We start from the raw sequence: 17,912 nt of genomic DNA on the forward strand, positions 1-17,912 counted from the left end.
TCAAAGTTGTGGTCATGATATGTATGGGTTGTTGTTGTGTTTTGGTTCAGTTTCTTTGTTACAGTTAAGGGAACGGTGTGTAGTTTTTTTTCTTTATTGCCTGATACGGGGATGTGGGTATTTGTATGTTGCATCGCATAAAGCTTTCGGTCGTATATGTGTAGAGGTCATGTCGAATTTTTTCTAGGCTGTGGTTTGCTTGGAAATAGTTGGTCAAGTCACGTTTTACCACATTGGTTGATATCTTATCCTTGGTTTTCGTCTGTTGCTTTGCAGGTATTCTCTTTGTTTGTCTGTGTTTGTGGTGTGTGTGTGTAACCATCTGAATGGTGCCCTCTCGTACTCCTCCCCCAATCCAGTATGTTCCTTTGGCTTTACATGATTATTCTTTGTTACTGGATTCGGACGTTGTCGCTAAAGCGGCCTTGTCCAAGTTCGTGAGCCTTTCTTTCCCACTGGTTCCAGATTATCCTACCATTTGTGACGAGTTTTTAACCTCTTACAGTAAGAGGTCTGGTCCAGTCCGTGGCACTACTGTTCTTCTGACACCGAAGAGTCTAGGCAAGGCTCTTGGTCTGCCATATCGTGGGGAGTCTGTCCCTCCTGCCAGACAGTTGTTCGCCAATGACGATATTTTGAAGTTGTTGCAGAAGCAAACTCAAGATGTTCTTGATCCAAAGAAGGTCATTACCACGTCAAGAGTCGGTGTCTCTATGATTTTCAATCCCCTATGAAAACAGCTATGCCAATTCCTTCACGACAAGTTCATACCTGCAAAATCCCCATCTCATTATCTTTCCAAGGAGTTGTTTACAGCTTCACGAATGATTTTGAAATGCATAACTATTGATTGGAGTACCTACCTCCTCTCCGAGATGGATCACCACTTTATCCGAGCTACTCAAGGAAATGTTAAAAATGTTACATTTGGGTCCTTCCTCTATGTCTTCTTGCTACATGCTGCCCCTGCAAAGGAAGTTCCTTTACCTCCAATTGATCCTCCAGAAGTTCCTCCTCCGCCTCATAATGAAAATGATGATGTGATAATTGAGGATGATGGTTCTCCTCCTCTCCTTGTCATTCAGAGAAACTACCTCAAGAGGGTGGCTGAGTCAGTGCTTATTCTTCCTCCTCCAGTTCCAGTGACAGTTCTTGCCCAGTCTTGCAACACCTTGCCTGCATTCCTTCAGACGCCAAATCTTTTCAGAGCCCATAGAGACGGGATGCTAGAACTTACTATTCCTTCTGTTCACCGCCTGGTAATAGGAGATGCTATTCCGTTTCCATAGAGACGGGATGCTAGAACTTACTATTCCTTCTGTTCACCGCCTGGTAACAGGAGATGCTATTCCGTTTCTGTGCAAGGATATCCAGAGTTCTATTGAACTTTTGATGACTGCTTGTATCCAGCAATTATATTCTTCATTTTATGATGAAGTTCAGCAGTCTAAGGAGGAACTGAATAAGACCAATACTGAGTTAGCCTCTACTCAAGAGAAATTCTCTGACCTTTGTATGCAAATGGAGCAGCAGAGTAAGCTCATGAATACTCAGAAAGTTGAAATCTCTAAGTTGAAAGCTGAGTTGGCAGAAGCTAGGTCTCAAGTGGTTGCTGTAACAGAGGAGAGGGATGAGTTATAGAAGGAGAGTCAAGAGATGAAGGAGATGATAGCTGCCCAAGCAGAGAAGTTTAAATCCACCACAGCTATCTTAGACCATAGCAATGCTCAAATCCAGCACCTCAAAGATCAGTTGGCTCAATCTCGGTCTTACACACAGAGTCCTGTGCAACCAGTTTCTCTTTTATCCCCTGCAGACTTGGCAGCTCTTCAGAGACAGGCTACATTATGTCCCTTATTTCAGGCCAAGGTGGAAAGATTGCAATCTCGCATGGATTTATTATGGTCTTCTTTTGAGCAGTATCAAGAATATATTCCACCAGATCATTCCTTTTTTGTCCATTATCAACAACAGAAGTTGGCCTTCTATATAAAACTTTCCATGATGGATTTACCTATTCCAGAGGATGGATGGAGTGGGGCCTGGTCATCTGATTTGTTGATAGAAGTAGTGAGGATGGTTTTTGAAGACTCTATCACTCCAAATACGATGCTTCTGTCCTATATGTATTTGAGGGGTGATTTACTGATTCCAGATTATGAAGATCTGGCTTGGTATGTCGAAGATGTGGTATTGCAAGCTTCTTTGTATGTCCGACTTTTGGAGTTGAGGATTGATGAGATGTTCCAGGGATATTCTTCAAAGGTGGCTGAGTGTCCTGAGTTTTCATGGCACACTATGGTTAATGCTGTCATTTTTAATCACCGTCAGGTCAAAGCTTCAGCTCATACCCAGAACATTAACCAACTAAGGGTGGATCTTTTAGCCTATCTCTCCAACCAACCCCCATTTGATACTTCTTTCTTTGAAGCCTGTTATTGTAGATCAGCTTTAGGTCCATCCTTACCATGCCTAACTCATTATCAACAAATGGCTCATAGGTATGATGCTTATATTTCGCTTTTTCAATCTAACCCAAAGGTCATTTTACCCCTTCTTTTCCAACCTCAAGGATCTCCTCAAATTCCTATATTTACCCATTGTTCTTTTATTGAAGATCGAGTTTTTCTACCTCTTGATCCTTGTCCTTCCCCATCCCCTGACATTCTATCAACTTTTCCTACATATCTTTTAACTAACGTCTTTCTTAATCGAATCTCCTCAATTTTCAGCAAATCCATCTTTAATCCATTCTTCATTTTATGATTTTGCCTATCCATCGCTTCATCCTCTTTTATTAATCCCTCTTCCGTCTCCTAACACTTCTATTCCTAATCCTCCTCAGTTGGTTAGTGGGTATCAAGGTTTTGATCAGAAGATTCTTCGAAGAAGAGACTGGAGTTCAAATGATTCCCTTACTGGACCTCAAATCAATTGGCCATTGATCCCAAGAGAATGGATAAGTGCTAGTCAAGCTTATCAGAATTATCTACATTTTGCTCAGCAATATTCTCAGTCTGCAGATCCTTCTGTGCGTTTAACTGCTCAATTTACTTGGTACCTGGCGTATATGCATAGGCATTCTCATAATGATTCAAAACTTATTCCAAAGTTGTGCATGAATGTCAATGTGAGCATTGATTCCCAGGAACTGGATGTCTTGTACTTTCATGCCCTCTGTTTGCCTAGCAGATACCTTGTCTTATTGGAAAGGATGTGCTACCTTCAATTCTTTCAAAATCCTCCCAAGACATTTGTAGATGAATCCTTGTCCATGGATCGTTTTCGAAATCACCAAGCTTTTAAAAGGGATCATCTTCATTGATACCTTTGCAATGTATTGTGGATGATTTTTAATGATAAATCTCTCTTTTTGGAGGAGTCCTTCAGATGGTTGTGTTGTGTGTAGTGTTTGTGTTGTGGGTTAATTTATGTGATAAGATCATGGTGGTTGCCTATTCGATTTGCTTTCGTGCGAGCTACATTTTTGGAGAATTGCAGTGATGGTGTTGCTGGTTGGATAGTTGAAGGAGATGATGCAGAAGAAGAAACCTCTTATATCCTTTACAAGTTTGTTGTGATTTCCAGTTTGATAAGAAGTGTTAATGTATAAAGGGTTTTCCTTTCATTGTATTCTTTATATCAGATACAGGTTATAAGTTAGGGTCGTGATTGGATGGACTGTTTTTGAAGATTTATTGAAGATCAAAGTTGAGCTCTTTCCTTTTTCCTGGGTCGCGAGGATGCTTCCTTATTAAGTGTGGGGATATGTTGAGTGTTGAAATGACCTATTTTTTGGCTGATTTTTGTTGTTTTTTAGAGCTGAATTGTTGATTTTATGAGATGATTGATTGATTTGGAAGTGGTTTGAGAGTGTTTTTGATAGGTTGGAATGGTTTTATAAAGCTCATGATGTTTATTAGTAGAGATGTGAAGTTCTGTTGATGTTCTGATATGTTCTATTTAGCTTCTTTTTTGTTTTATTTTCTCTCTATATGGAAGAATGGAGTATTCATTGATAGAGTTTGAGATTGTTTGAAAGCTTATTGAGTGATTTTTGATGGTTTGGAATGGTTTTGGTATGAGTTATGTGGTTCTGATGCTTTCTGTTGACCTTCTGTAACTCTCTGTTGAGCTTCTGTGAGCCTCTGTATGCTTTTGTATGTGTTCTGTTGGATGAGAGTGTAGCTTGGGAAAGTTTTCTAGCCTTGGAAAGAGGTGAATATAAGTGCAAAAGAGTTAAAAGAATTCAAAGAAGTAGCTGCTGAAGACTCAAGTAAAGACTGGAGTAAAGTGACAGTGGTGAGCTATGAAGAGTCACTGTAGTGGCTCTGATGCCTCTTCATATCAGACATACCTTTTGGGAGGTGCATCCATGACCTAAGAAGGATTATTGAGGGTTATTATGAGAGCATTGTAGTGAGGATATGATGTACTATTGATGGAGAGAGAGAGAGAGAGAGAGTCAGAGATAGTCAAATCTATCAAAACGGTGTGATTGTACGTGAGAGATTGAAAGAGAAGACTATGAAGACATTGAAGATGAATACTATGTGATGTATTTCCATTCAAAGATGATGTATTCCTTTGCTTTCTTTGTTCTATTGATGAATTTTGTGAAGATGTTGGAGAATATGGTTGATTTTATCAAATCCCTGGGAGATATCTACTATGATGTTGCGTGAAGATTTATTGTTTTCTTTGTTTTGATGATCAAAAGAATAAAATAAAAGCTTGTTGATGTTACAAGATAGATTTTCTTGCAAGAGAATTCCCTTTTCCTTGGTGTTCCTCTTGGGCCTCCAAATACCATGCACAATTTGAAGGACCGTTCGTAGCCAAGTTTTGAACTACTTGCTCTAGATTTTAGCTTAGTGATAGATCTATGATGTGCTTTTAGCTCTATATGGTCTCTATGTCAGTTTCAAAATCTACATGTTAAAAATTTTAAGAAAATCCAAATTCGGCCTAGCAGGTTTGAATTGCAAGGGCTGAATGTCCAATTCGGCCCGTCCGAATGGCCAAGGGCCGAATGAGAAAGGGTCGAATGTAACTGGTCCAAATGTCCAATTCAGCCTGTCCGAATGTGGTTATCCAAGGGGCCGAGTCAGGTGGACCAAGGGCCGAATTTTCATGTGTCCGAGTAAGATGGGCCGAATGGTTGATTCAGTCGGGCCAAGTTCTAAGAATCCAAATGGTGGTGGGCCGAATGGCCAAACACAGAAGAGTCGAGGACCGAGGACCGAGGGCCGATTCTAGGACTCGGCCCAAAATCACCGACACTCGGACGGGCCAAACACGATGTGATTTTGATCGACGCAACAATAAATCACTCAAATCACACGATTTAGGTCACGGCCTATCGCATGCATCTCAGATCAAAGCTATGGGTAGAGGGGAAGAGTTGTATATACCTGGAATAGCAAATCGGCAAAAAAATCAAACCCTCTTGGCCTATTATGACAGCAACTCCACATGCTTTTCCAAATCCAAAAAACCAAAAATCTACTTGCTAAGGGGATCAAATACCTCTTCAAAACTCCCTCGCTTCCTACCTATCTGCACCAGTTCGAGGAAAACCCTACTTCAATGCTTGATTCGAAGCGCGCAATCACTCAAGGCTTGAATCCATTGGTCCCAACAATGAAACCAAAATGTAGAGGTGATCAATCACCGAGACTCACGGACCGCTTATTGTTTCAAGTGTTCCAAGCTGAGCACTAATGGCTACCTCTCACATAGTCGATGCGCTATCCATCTCTATGGGTATAGTGAGCTTACCTCCATGCCCGATTGAGTTACCTCCTCTCCCGAGCACATCGGTAGCTCCACGATCCAAGTGCAAGCTTCAAGCAAGCTCCATCATCAAGCTCCAAGCTCCATTGCCGTGAGCAAGACAAGGGAAGAGAAGAGAAGAGAAGAAGAGAGGAGAAGATAGAGAGCTTCTCCTCCACGGTCCCTCACCCTCACACACTCACTCCCTCACACTCTCACACTCCCTCTCTCAAGCACAAGCTCAAGCAAGCAAGCAAGCAAGAAGAAAAAGAAGAAGAAGAAGAAGAAGAAGAGAGTCACTTTTGGCCACACACAAGAATGAGCTTCTCATTCACTTTTCAGCTTTATATACAAAACCCTAAATCCCTTTTGGGCGATCATCCCCGTATCCTCTTTTTTACATGGCCTAGGCCCTTTTTCCCATTGTCCTCCTATCTTCCTAGCTTCGTTTCCACTTCCCATCTACCTTTACAATTTGCACGCACTTTTTAAAATAAATCTTGGTATGCCTTGCGCTCTTTTACAAAAGTATTGACTTGTGTCTTTTCTTGTGTGTCTTTCTCCTTGATTTGGGACTATTTTGCACCTCTTGTGTTTCCAGATTCTTCTTTGGTGCGCCTTTGTCTTCCATTTCACTTTTGCCTTAGCCTTGTCTTCTGCTTTAGATTTTTTGGATTTTCCACCTTGTTCGTTTGAGGGTTAATAACCTTTGTATGAATGAGGGGACTTCCATGTCTACCCACTTGAATGAGTTTCATTTTATTTTCAACCACTTGTCTTTGCAAGGGATTGACTTTAAGGAAAATCTTACTCCCTTGTTCTTGTTGGTTACATTGCCTAAGTCATGGGACGCATTTTGTATTGCTATGTGTGCAAATATATCAGTTGATGGGATGAAATTACAAGATGTAGAGGATGCACTCTTGAATGAAGAGGTTAACATAAAGAATATTGATACTTCTTGTAGTTCTCATGCTTTGGTAGTTAGAGACAATAATGGTAAGAGTAGTAATGACCACCATGGGAGAGACTCTCAAAAGTCTTGTTCCTCATATGGCTAGTCTTGCAATAAGTCCCATTGCTATAAGTTTGCATTAACCTATCATTATTGTGAAAAGCAAGGTCATATTTGGCCATAGTGCCATAAAATGTGTGATGACAAGTGCAAGGAAAAGGAAAAGGGTAAAGTGCAAGAAAAGATTGATGATCACAGTATTATCCCTAGCAAGTCTAGCATCAAGATAGAATAGAATAATGTCATGCAAACTAATTCTAATGATGATTACATACTCGTAGCTCCCTCTCTTAATGCTTTGCAATTGACTAATGCCTTATCCACCCATGATTGATGTTGGCTATTTGTTTCAAGGGCTTCATTTCACATTACTTCTCATTGAGAATGGTCTCACTCCTATCATAGTATAGATTGGATTATCAAATTCGGTAATGACTTGCATTGGATATTATTGGCATTGGAGATATCCCGCTACAGTTTCTTTTGGATAGTATATTTACTTTGCATAATGTACACCATGTTCCAGCTTTGACTAAAAGCCTACTTTTTGCTGGACAGTCGGATGATGCAGGTTATGTTGTCTCTTTTGGTGATTCCTCATAGAAGATTACTTTGGGAATCTTGTCCTGGCACAAGGTGCCAAGCCTAGAACTCTTTATTCCTTACTTGTATCTAGGTCTATCAACCATGTAGACAATGGCTACAGTACCATATGTATCGTTATGGCATCGTCACCTTGGACACATATAATTAAAGGAAATGTCTGTAGTATCTTTCGCCCCTTGACTATAAGTGTTTTGATTCTTATGATCATTGTCTTTATGGTAGACAGGCCCATAGTTTGCATAAGAAGTCTGGCATTAGGCACATAGGTGAGCCTCTAGCTCTCGTTCATTCTGATGTTTATGAACCTTTGCCCCTACAAGTCATTAGGTGGCGCAAAGTATTTCATTACTTTCATTGATGATTACTCAGATAAGGTATGGGTGTATCCCATAAAGCAAAAATTGGTAGTCTTGGATGTGTTTCAGTATTGTTTTGCATTTGTTGAGAACATGTTTGGGCATATAGGTTGAAATACCTATGACCTGACAATAGGGATGAGTATGCATCTAAAGCCTTTGAGTAATTTTGTGATGAGAAGGGTATTAAGCGTCAGTTGATTGCCCCGTATACCCCACCCTAAAATGGTATGTTTGAGCACATGAAAATGATGATTCAAGGGTGAGTCTGAGTTGGGCAAGCTTACATAGCCCTTTTGGACTAAAAGCGCTATACGTTTTATTAATCGATCCCCATGCACTGCTCTTGATTATCAGGTTAAAGAGGAGGTATGGTCTAGAAAACCTCCATCATATGCTCATTTGCGTGTCTTTGGTTGTGAGGCTTTCTGCCATGTTCCCAAGGATAAGCATAATAAGCTAGATCCTAAGTTTGTAAAATGTATCTTTCTTACTTAAGGGAATGTGGATGAGATGGGCTATTGCCTATGGGATCCATAGGCTTGAAAGGCCGCAACCATGATGTTGTTTTTCACGATGAGAAAATGCATAAGTAACCTGAGCAAGTCATTGAGGTACGCAAGGTTATATTTCAAGAGTAGCCTCCTGTTACTATACAGCTAGCTAGATGGCCTATAATGCTCCAATGGCCCATATAGGTTCCACAACTTGTTTTACAAGAGTCTACTCGAGCTAGATGTTGACTTGATCGGTTTGTATCCTCTATGGATTATGTTATGCTGATAGATGCTAGTGAGCCTCTTACCTATGATGAGATCATGCACAGAGGTGATAGTCACTCTTGGGAGAGGACCATACATCAGAGTATGACTCATTGCAAAAAAATCATACATAGGTTTTGGTTCCTGCATAAGTAACTCGAGCAAGTTGTTGAGGTATGCAAGGTGATATTTCAAGAGGAGCCTCATGTTACTATACAACTAGCTAGACGGCCTATAACTCTCCAATGGCCCAAGACCATGATGCTAGATAGGACATGCAGGTCCCACAACTTGTTTTACAGCAGTCTACTAGAGATAGATGTTAACTTGACCAGTTTGCATCCTCTATGGATTATGTTATGGTGATAGATGCTAGTAAGCCTCTTATCTATGATTATCATGCATAGAGGTGATAGTCACTCTTGGGAGAGGACCATGCATCAGAGTATAACTCATTGTAGAAAAATCATACATAGGTTTTGGTTCCTTTGAGCCTATAAGACCAGATTGGTTGCTAAGGGTTTTAAGTAAGAGCATGGTGTTAACTTTGATAAAGTCTTCTCTCATGTCATTAAGATGACTACCCTACACTTGGTTTTGGCTTTGGTAGCACAATTAGATCTCGACCTCCTCTATCAGATGGATGTCAAGATGGCTTTCTTACATGGGGACTTGCATGATGAGATTTATATGTAGCAACCTAAGGGGTTTGAGGCAAAAGGTAGGGAATACCTAGTGTGCAAGTTGAGAAAGAGACTTTATGGCCTTAAGCAGGCATCTAGGGTATGGTACCACAAGTTCAATGCTTTCATGCATTCACAGGGATATATCCGTCATGATATGGATCCGTATTTATACACAAAGAAGGCCTGTGATGGCAGCCTTATGATTTTGGTACTCTACTTGGATGATATATTGATTATTAGGAGCACTCATGATGAGTTGGATGCCTTGAAAAGTTAGCTGAAAAAAAGTTTTGAGATAAAGGAATAGGTCAGACCTTGTATATTCTTGGGATATGTATCATGTTGATTGCTCCAAGGGTCTCCTTTACTTGTCATAAAAGGAATACATCCAGAAGATGATTGAGTAGTTTCATATGCTAGATGTTAATCATATTGCTTGTCCTTTACCTTCTCATGTGAAGGTTAGTTATGTCAATTGTCCACAGTCTAATTAGCAGAAGGCTAAGATGGCCAAGATTCCTTATGCATTCACAGTGGGCAGCTTGATGTATGCCGTGATAGCCACTTATCTTGACATAACATTTGTAGTGGGAGTTATGGCATGCTATATGGTATACGTAGCAGGTGGCATTAGAATGTCGTGAAGGGTATCGTGAGGTATCTTAAGGGCATTATAGATATGTGCATATGTTATGATGGCCATAGTATATGAGTTATGAAGTACATTGACTTTGATTATGCAAGACATGTAAACAATAGGAAGTCCATCTCTAGCTATAATTGTACCTTTGTTGGAGGTGCTATTTCTTAGATGTCTAAGGTGCAGAAATGCACGGCCCTATTCACTATAGAGGTGGAATATATTGCAACCACTGAGGCTTGCAAGAAAGCTCTTTGGTTAGGTCGTCTAGTTGCAAACCTTGGTATTACTGATGTGGTCTCTATAATGTGTTTGAATTCTATGAGTGTTATTCAGTTAGCTCAGAATTCGATCTTCCATGTGAACACAACGAACATTGAGGTATGTTACCACATTATCAGAGAGGTCATTGAGGACACGTCCATTGAGCTTATCAAGATCTCAATTAACCAAAATCTTGTAGATCTACCCACTAAAATTCTCTCAACAAAGTGTTTTGCCTTTCTTAGGAAGTTGATGGTCATTGGAAGAGATGACGTCTTTCTTCGTCCTTTTGTACTTTATGTGTATTTGTACTTTGTCTTATTCTCTCCTCACTAGGGGCACATTTGCCTTTAAGTGCGAGATTTTTGGGGGTAAAGGTGCATGTGTATATACTACTCATATATTACTACACTGACAGTATCCACACACTTATGCACTACAAGTGGTGATGTCATGCTGCTACGTGCACACCGTGTAAAAAAAATCTAGAGTGTGGCCTCCTTTTAGATTTAGAGAGTCAATGCCACTTTAGGCATTAGTGTTAGTGTCCATGGTTCAAAATATTAGATTTTTTTGGATAAGTTTTTAGTCAAATTTTGATATTCTAGATATTATCTCTTGTAAAAATCCATCAAAACTATAGACAACTTCTAGATTAGGATAACATGTAAAAGAAACTATGTAGCTTTCAGCCAATTTGAGAGGATTTTATGTAAAAAGAGAGATTGACAAAATCACGCGACCTGCGATCGCTGTTTTCAGACAGTGAATAGCACTCCGAAGTGGGAGATGAAGAAGGCGTGATATGGCTGAATTTTGGCTAGTTGTCCTGATATTCAACCCCCCTTTCGAAGCTAATGGAGGCATTAGATTGGCGATCTGAGCAGCATAGAGAAAGGTATTATTTTATACAGGTTTTTATCTATTAGAGTTATATTTTCTCATAATGCTAAAAGAAACTGTCAGGCTTCATCTATGCTAGTATTCTTCTATATTTTCTAATTCTTTTTTGGAGTATTCTTCTACATCTTCAATCTCTTCGAACCCATTCTCTTCCGTCTACTCATTTGATCATAAAATTGCATGATTCTTAGAATGTCAACTTGAATCTCAATACTACGGAAGCCCAAGAGAAGAAATTTCTTCTCAAGCAGTACAAGCCACCGGAGTTTGATGGTAAAGGAAGGGACATTCCAAGTGAAGCAAAAACATGGATAGAATCTATGGAAGACTATTTCACTATTGTAGGAACTACACCATCAAATCAAGCCATGATTACAAAAACTAAAACTCACAAGAGATGCCCATCTTTGGTGGAAATAATGGTGCAAGGACTAAAGAATGCCCGAAGGCGCTATTACTTTTTGGGACAAAATTAAGGACGCGATACATGGGAGATATCTTCCACCCACATATCAAGCCCAGAAGATGAACGAGTTTTTTAGTCTAAAGTAGTTAAGTCTATGCCTAGAAGCCTATTACTCCAAATTCGTAACACTTCTAAAATATACTCCTACGATGGATGTTTCACATTTAGTATCCAAATTTTGCAATCATCTAAATCCATCCCTAAATACACATCTTGAAACAATGAGACCATCAAATTTACAAGATGCATTGATTCGAGCAGCTCCAATAGTTCAAGAGATTGAACAAAGGCTAAGAAATGTAAAAATTTGGAACAGAAATAGTCAAAATAAGGGCAACTTCCAAGGTTATGCAAAAAGATCCCAAGGGCAATACCAACCAAACAAGACCAAGAAAGCCAAATCAAATCAAGTGGGAAGCTTTATATCCACAAGAAGGAGTAATGAGACTCCAAGGTGTTTCTATTGCAAGGAGCTAGGACATTTCAAGAGGCAACGCTCGAAACTTGTGGCCAAGGTCAGTTTCATGAGCAAAGCCAATATACTAGGGGAAAGGTCGTTGGGATAAACTTAAAGGAGATCAATAATGATAAAGATCCCACAATGGAATCCGATATGGAAAGAGCTAGAGTACGTGCCACTCTCAATAAGAAGGGTCCAAATTGCAAATTCTCAGTAATTCAAACACTAGCATATTATCAATGTAAACATTTTCTAACTTTAATTGATTGTGGAAGTACCCACTCTTTCGTACCCCCACAACATGGCACACCCCCCCCGCGACATGGCACATCCCCCCCCCCAGAAAACCCGGCTCCACCCAAACCCCTCCCCCTCATAAAACTCCACCCACCCCATGTCACCTCACCTATCACCAAAATGTGCAAAAAGGCCAGGCAGCATAAATACTATTCTTGCACCTAGAATGCTTGTGGAATTAGCAAACGGCAAGGAAGTTCTATCAACACAACAAACTAGCAAGGTAGAATTTAGCTTGGGTGGCAATTCTTCCAAAATGAACTTCTGAATAATGAACCTCAAGGCTTATGAGTGTTTGCTAGGAATGGATTGGCTAATTCCAAATAATGCCCATATCCATTGTGGGAAGGATCAAATCACATTCCAGAACTCAAAGGGAGAACAAGTAACCACTCAGGGAGAAGCAAGAAACCCTGAGGTTCAGCTGGCTAAAGCCTCCCGAATAGTAAAAGGACTGAAGAAATGATTACCCGTCTATCTAATGAAACTCAACAAGACTGAGCAGGATAGTGAAGCCAAGGATCGACCATCTTGGCTAAAAGAATGTGCGGATGTTTTTCCAGAAGTCCTGACAGAGCTCCCACCAACAAGGGAAGTAGATCATCAAATTCAACTCATTCTAGGCACTACCCCCGTCGCCAAATGGCCTTACCGAATGTCAATTCCTAAAACCATTGAGCTAAAAGAACAATTCAAGCAGTTATTAGACTAGGGATACATTCGACCAAGTAATTCACCATGGGGAGCCCTAGTTTTATTTCAAAAAAAGAAAGATTGAACACTCCATCTTTGAATCGATTATTGTGGATTAAACCAGGTGGCAATGAAAAACAAATATCCAATCCCCAGGATAAATGAGTTGCTTGACTGACTCCAGGGAGCAAAGGTCTTTTCAAATCTTAGATCATGATATTATCAAATAAGAATTAGGGAGGCAAATATCCCTAAAACTACTTTTGACACAAGGTATGGTCTTTATGAGTTTATTGTGATGTCATTTGGGTTAACAAATGCTCATGCCACCTTCAACAAGTTGATGCAATACATTTTCCGACCCTACCTTGACGACTTCATCCTCGTCTTCTTTAATGATATCTTAATGTATTCCAAGAATGAAAAAGACCATGGACCACAGCTATGAATAGTTCTTGAAAAAATGAGGGCCCACAAACTATATGCTAAAAAGAAGAAATATGCTTTCTTCAAGAAGCAGATTGAATATCTAGGATTTATAGTATCGGCAGATGGCACTTCAATAGATCTTGCCAAGGTCCAAGATGTACAAGATTGGCCACCCCTGACAATGGTCAAGGAAGTGTGAAGCTTTCTAGGGCTAACGGGCTAGTATAGAGTCTTCATTAAAGACTATGTCTCAATCGCCGCACCTCTCATTGACCTCTAGCTTTGAGAAGCTTAAGCATAGTTTGGTAACCATCCCTATCTTAAGGGTACCCAACCTTAGCAAAGAATTCAAAGTCATAACTTAAGCAAGCTCTCTTGCTTTGGGTTGTGTGCTTATGCAAGAAGGACATCCAGTAGCCTATGCTTCAAGAAAATTAAAGATCCACAAAATAAACTATGCCACACATGATCTAGAATTACTTATTGTAATTCATGCCTTTAAACTATGGAGACATTACTTGCTTAATAATAGGTTTTCTCTAGTCACTGATCATAAAAGCCTAAAGTGGATTTCTACTCAGCCAAATCTCAATATGAGAAAACGCCGATGGATTGAGACCTTGCAAGAATTTGACTTTGAAATCAAGTATAGACCAAGCAAGGAGAATGTGATTGTAGATGCCCTAAGCTGTAAATCGTTTCTTAATGCTCTAATCCTAGAAGAACCCTCTAGGGTTGGAACTCTTGCCACAATGATTTCAATGCCCAGTAACCCTCTCATAGAAATGACTAAAGAAGAGGCAACGAAGGATCGCCATAAAAAATTGTTAAGAAATTTTTTTGTCAAGGATTCAAATCCAAAACTCAAGACTAAGTATCAAGATTTTTTCATAAACAAGGAGCTTGCCTATTAAGAACAAGACTATGCATTCCTGCAAGTCAAGAACTCAAAAGGAAAATACTCTAGGAAGCTTATGATTCCCCATTCTCGGGCCATCTTGGTTATGCTAAGACTCTTAATATAGTTAGAAGAAGCTTCTACCGGGAAAAACTCAAAGGTGGTGTACTCAAGTATGTCATCGAATGCCTAAACTGCCAATGAATTAAGGCCAAGTGTGTCAAGTTGCCACGAAAGCTCCAGCCACTTGACATCCCTCAAATGAAATGGAAATATATCAGCATGGACTTCATAGTTGGATTACCCCCTCTACAAGGAGGATATAACTCCATAATGGTAGTCATTGATATATTAACAAAAGTTACATACCTTATTTGTGCAAAAACCAATTACAAGGCTTCCGATATCGCTGGCTTTTCATTAATGAAATTTCCAGGTTACATGGATTACCCTAAAGAATCATCAGCGAGACCGCTATTCTCTCTTCACCTTAAACTTTTGGAAGAGTTTGTTCAAAGCTCTAGGAACCCAGCTCTGCTTCAATACTGCTTATCATCCCCAAACTGATGGTCACAAACAGATCCCCATCCTACCCTCTAATGAGTAGAAGCATCTAGGCAAATGCTAGAAGAAATGGATTAGTAGCGGGTAAAGACTATAAGGCAAGATATTCAAGGTGCCAAGGATCGACAGAAGGCATATGCCAATCAACAAAGGCAAGAACACATCTTCAAAGAAGGTGACATGGTTTTCCTATGAGTTTGCCCAAAGAAAAGTTCCTTATCTCTGGGGGGGATTTAAAAAGCTAAGTCCCAGGTATTGTGGGCCATATAAGGTGCTAAGGTGTCTAGGACCAAATACCTACAAGCTGCAACTCCCTAATAACTTGAAAGTATATAATGTATTTCATGTTAGTCTATCGAAAGCATATGTTCCTAACCCAGACCATGTACTAAATGACCAACAAATTGTAATGCCCAGTTAAGGGGTCCTCAAACTTCAACCAGAAAAGATACTTCACATGCAGGAGAAGACCCTAAGAAACAAAAACCCCTAGAGAGTATCACATCTAGTGGAAAGACTACCCTAAAGAAGATGCCACTTGAATTGACCATGAATCACTATGTAACCAATATCCCCAATTTCATTCAAGATGAGGACATCTCGATTCCTCTAAGGGGGAGAGAATATGATATCATGACTTTAATTTCAAATCTTCTCGACTTCTCAATAGAATAGACTTGAAAAAATCTAAAATCATTAAATAGAGAAGATCTTGAGCAAAAATACATGAGGATCGTAGCCCGACATTTTCCTTGTTTAAGAAAGATTATAGCCATCCATCATGGAAGTGATTGCACGCGAACGAGAGTTAGAAGCCATAAGTCAAATTTGACTACACACATTTAAAACTTGGTAAGTAGAGACAAATCACAAAGCTTTAAGCCTTAAAGCTTAAAAAGCTTGAAGAAAATAGAAGGAAGAGAGGAAGATGATGACGATTTGGTTACCGCTCCCCCCTCCCCCCCCCTTTTTTCATGAAAAAACAATGCACTATTTTCCCAAATATGGAATCTCCGATTCTGTACCAGAAAGCTTGAATTCGACTCCAGAGATTCAGTAATCAACTCTAGCAATCTCCCCCTCTTCTTAGTTCGACGAGAGGCTTGGGTTGAAGCAAGATTATCCAAGAGCCAAGTGAATCAGTCATGGCATCTCTGGTAGCCTCTCTGAACCTCAAAGATCAAATTGCCAGTATTAGATTGCATCTTGAAGGCCTTAAAGTGCTAATTTTGCCAATATCCTGTCCATAAAGAGCTTTTCCTCTTAGCCACAACCCTTTTTTTCCAATTTAGCTATAAATACGAGGTATGGGGAGTCGTTGAGGGCAGTCAAAGCAAGAGAGGAAAGGCCCTTCTCAGGAGTATGGAGCAAGAGGGAGTGGGGCAAGAGAAGTGCAAGCACGGAAATTTCTTGTCAAGAAGACAAGGAGGATACTCTACAAGCTCTCGAATTCAATTCCTCCTTCCCCTCTATCCTATTCCCTTGTGATCAAGCCTCTTCTCGATTTCTCTAAATTCTTGGTGATCGCCTTCCCCCCCCTTCCCTGGTCAGTCAATCTAATTTCCCTCAAGCTCCTTCGCCAAATTCTCCTTTTTGCGATCTCGTGATTAAAGACCATGACTACGAGGAAGAAAGTTACGAAGATCGCGGAGGCAGGAGCTGTAATAATGCTACGGACACAATTACTACAAACGGAATGGCGAGTACAGGGATTACAAACAAAGCCATGAATACCATCAACCAAGCACTCGTCATGCATCCTTAGGTACTATTTTTCTTTAAAAAAAAAACTAGCAAGCCTTTATCCCATGAACAAGTAATAAAAGCTGCATGCGAAAAATAAGATTTTATTTGATTCCTTCATATAATCTCTTTGAGGAATTCTTAACCGCAAATTCTAAGGGGTAACTTGGCTCTGTACAAGATGAACCTAAGCGAGTACAAGGAAGGTATTGTGTCCCTAAAAGATTTAATATTTATGATTTTTGTGTTGATAAAACGAAATCTCTGATGGGTAATCACGGACGCCAATCCTTAGTATATAAGAGACCTTGAGATGAAATTACCAAAGGATATTGTTCGTAATTAAACTAACCAAGATTTTCTTTTATTGCGGGTAAGAATCCATGAAACTCCAAGGGAGTTATTCTCAAGTATGAAATTTTTGTTTAAATTCAGTCCAAACTAGTCCCCAAGGAAGGGGAAATCCATGAACACTATTGGAAGATATTGCCACTTATGTTAATTTGGCTTGATGTTATTAATTTTTGGAAAGAAAATATTTATATTGGAAATAAACATGATAGAAGTTTATGTATAATGCATTTGAAATAAATATATTTTGTGATTGCAAGTTAGGTACCGATCTTTTCTAAAATCATCACGTTAAAAGATGGATGACTAAGTATAAATCGCCGACTGAGGCAGTATTTCGGTGAGTATAAAACACTGACTGAGGTAGTGTTCTTAATGGTGCTAGACCTCCCCAAGGCGAGCATGAATAAAACCTACTCCAAGGGGTTTTACTTTTTGTTTCGCGTTAGTGAGTATAGACCAATCATGACACGGAAGGTCTTGTCATAGGGAACTCTAGTTGGTAGGACGGGGTAGGGATATCAGGGGGCTCTAGTCACAAACTCCCTAGGCTCTTATGAACAACCAACTACCCTTCGATTTTCAAACTATGTCCTAGAAGTTCCAATACTAGTTGGGGAATGAATCTTGGAGAGAATAATACATTCAAACAAGAAAATATTTGTAAAATGTCATTTTTCTGAAAGGAACTATTAAGAAAGAATTGCTTCACTCTATTCTTGTGTCGTGAATTAAGGGCATGGAATGAATTTGTATCAAGAGATAACTCAAAGAAGTTGTTTTTATATGTTGAACCTAAAGTGGTAGGTAATTAGGTAACTAAAACTACTCTCTTGAGGGAAGTAGGAGGATGGGGAATCCAGACCTATGGCTGGGTGGTCTTGGTAAGCCGAGAGCTTTCCTAAGAAGGAATAAAAATCGTACTTGATGGACCATTAGAAACTAGAAAGCCTGTCTCACATCACTTTCAAATCTGCTAATACTAATTAGCTGCTAGTAATAGAT

This window comes from Lygodium microphyllum, chromosome 12, assembly GCF_053477565.2.
Source record: "Lygodium microphyllum isolate KBCC chromosome 12, Lygodium_microphyllum_v1.1.10, whole genome shotgun sequence".
Taxonomy (NCBI): domain Eukaryota; kingdom Viridiplantae; phylum Streptophyta; class Polypodiopsida; order Schizaeales; family Lygodiaceae; genus Lygodium; species Lygodium microphyllum.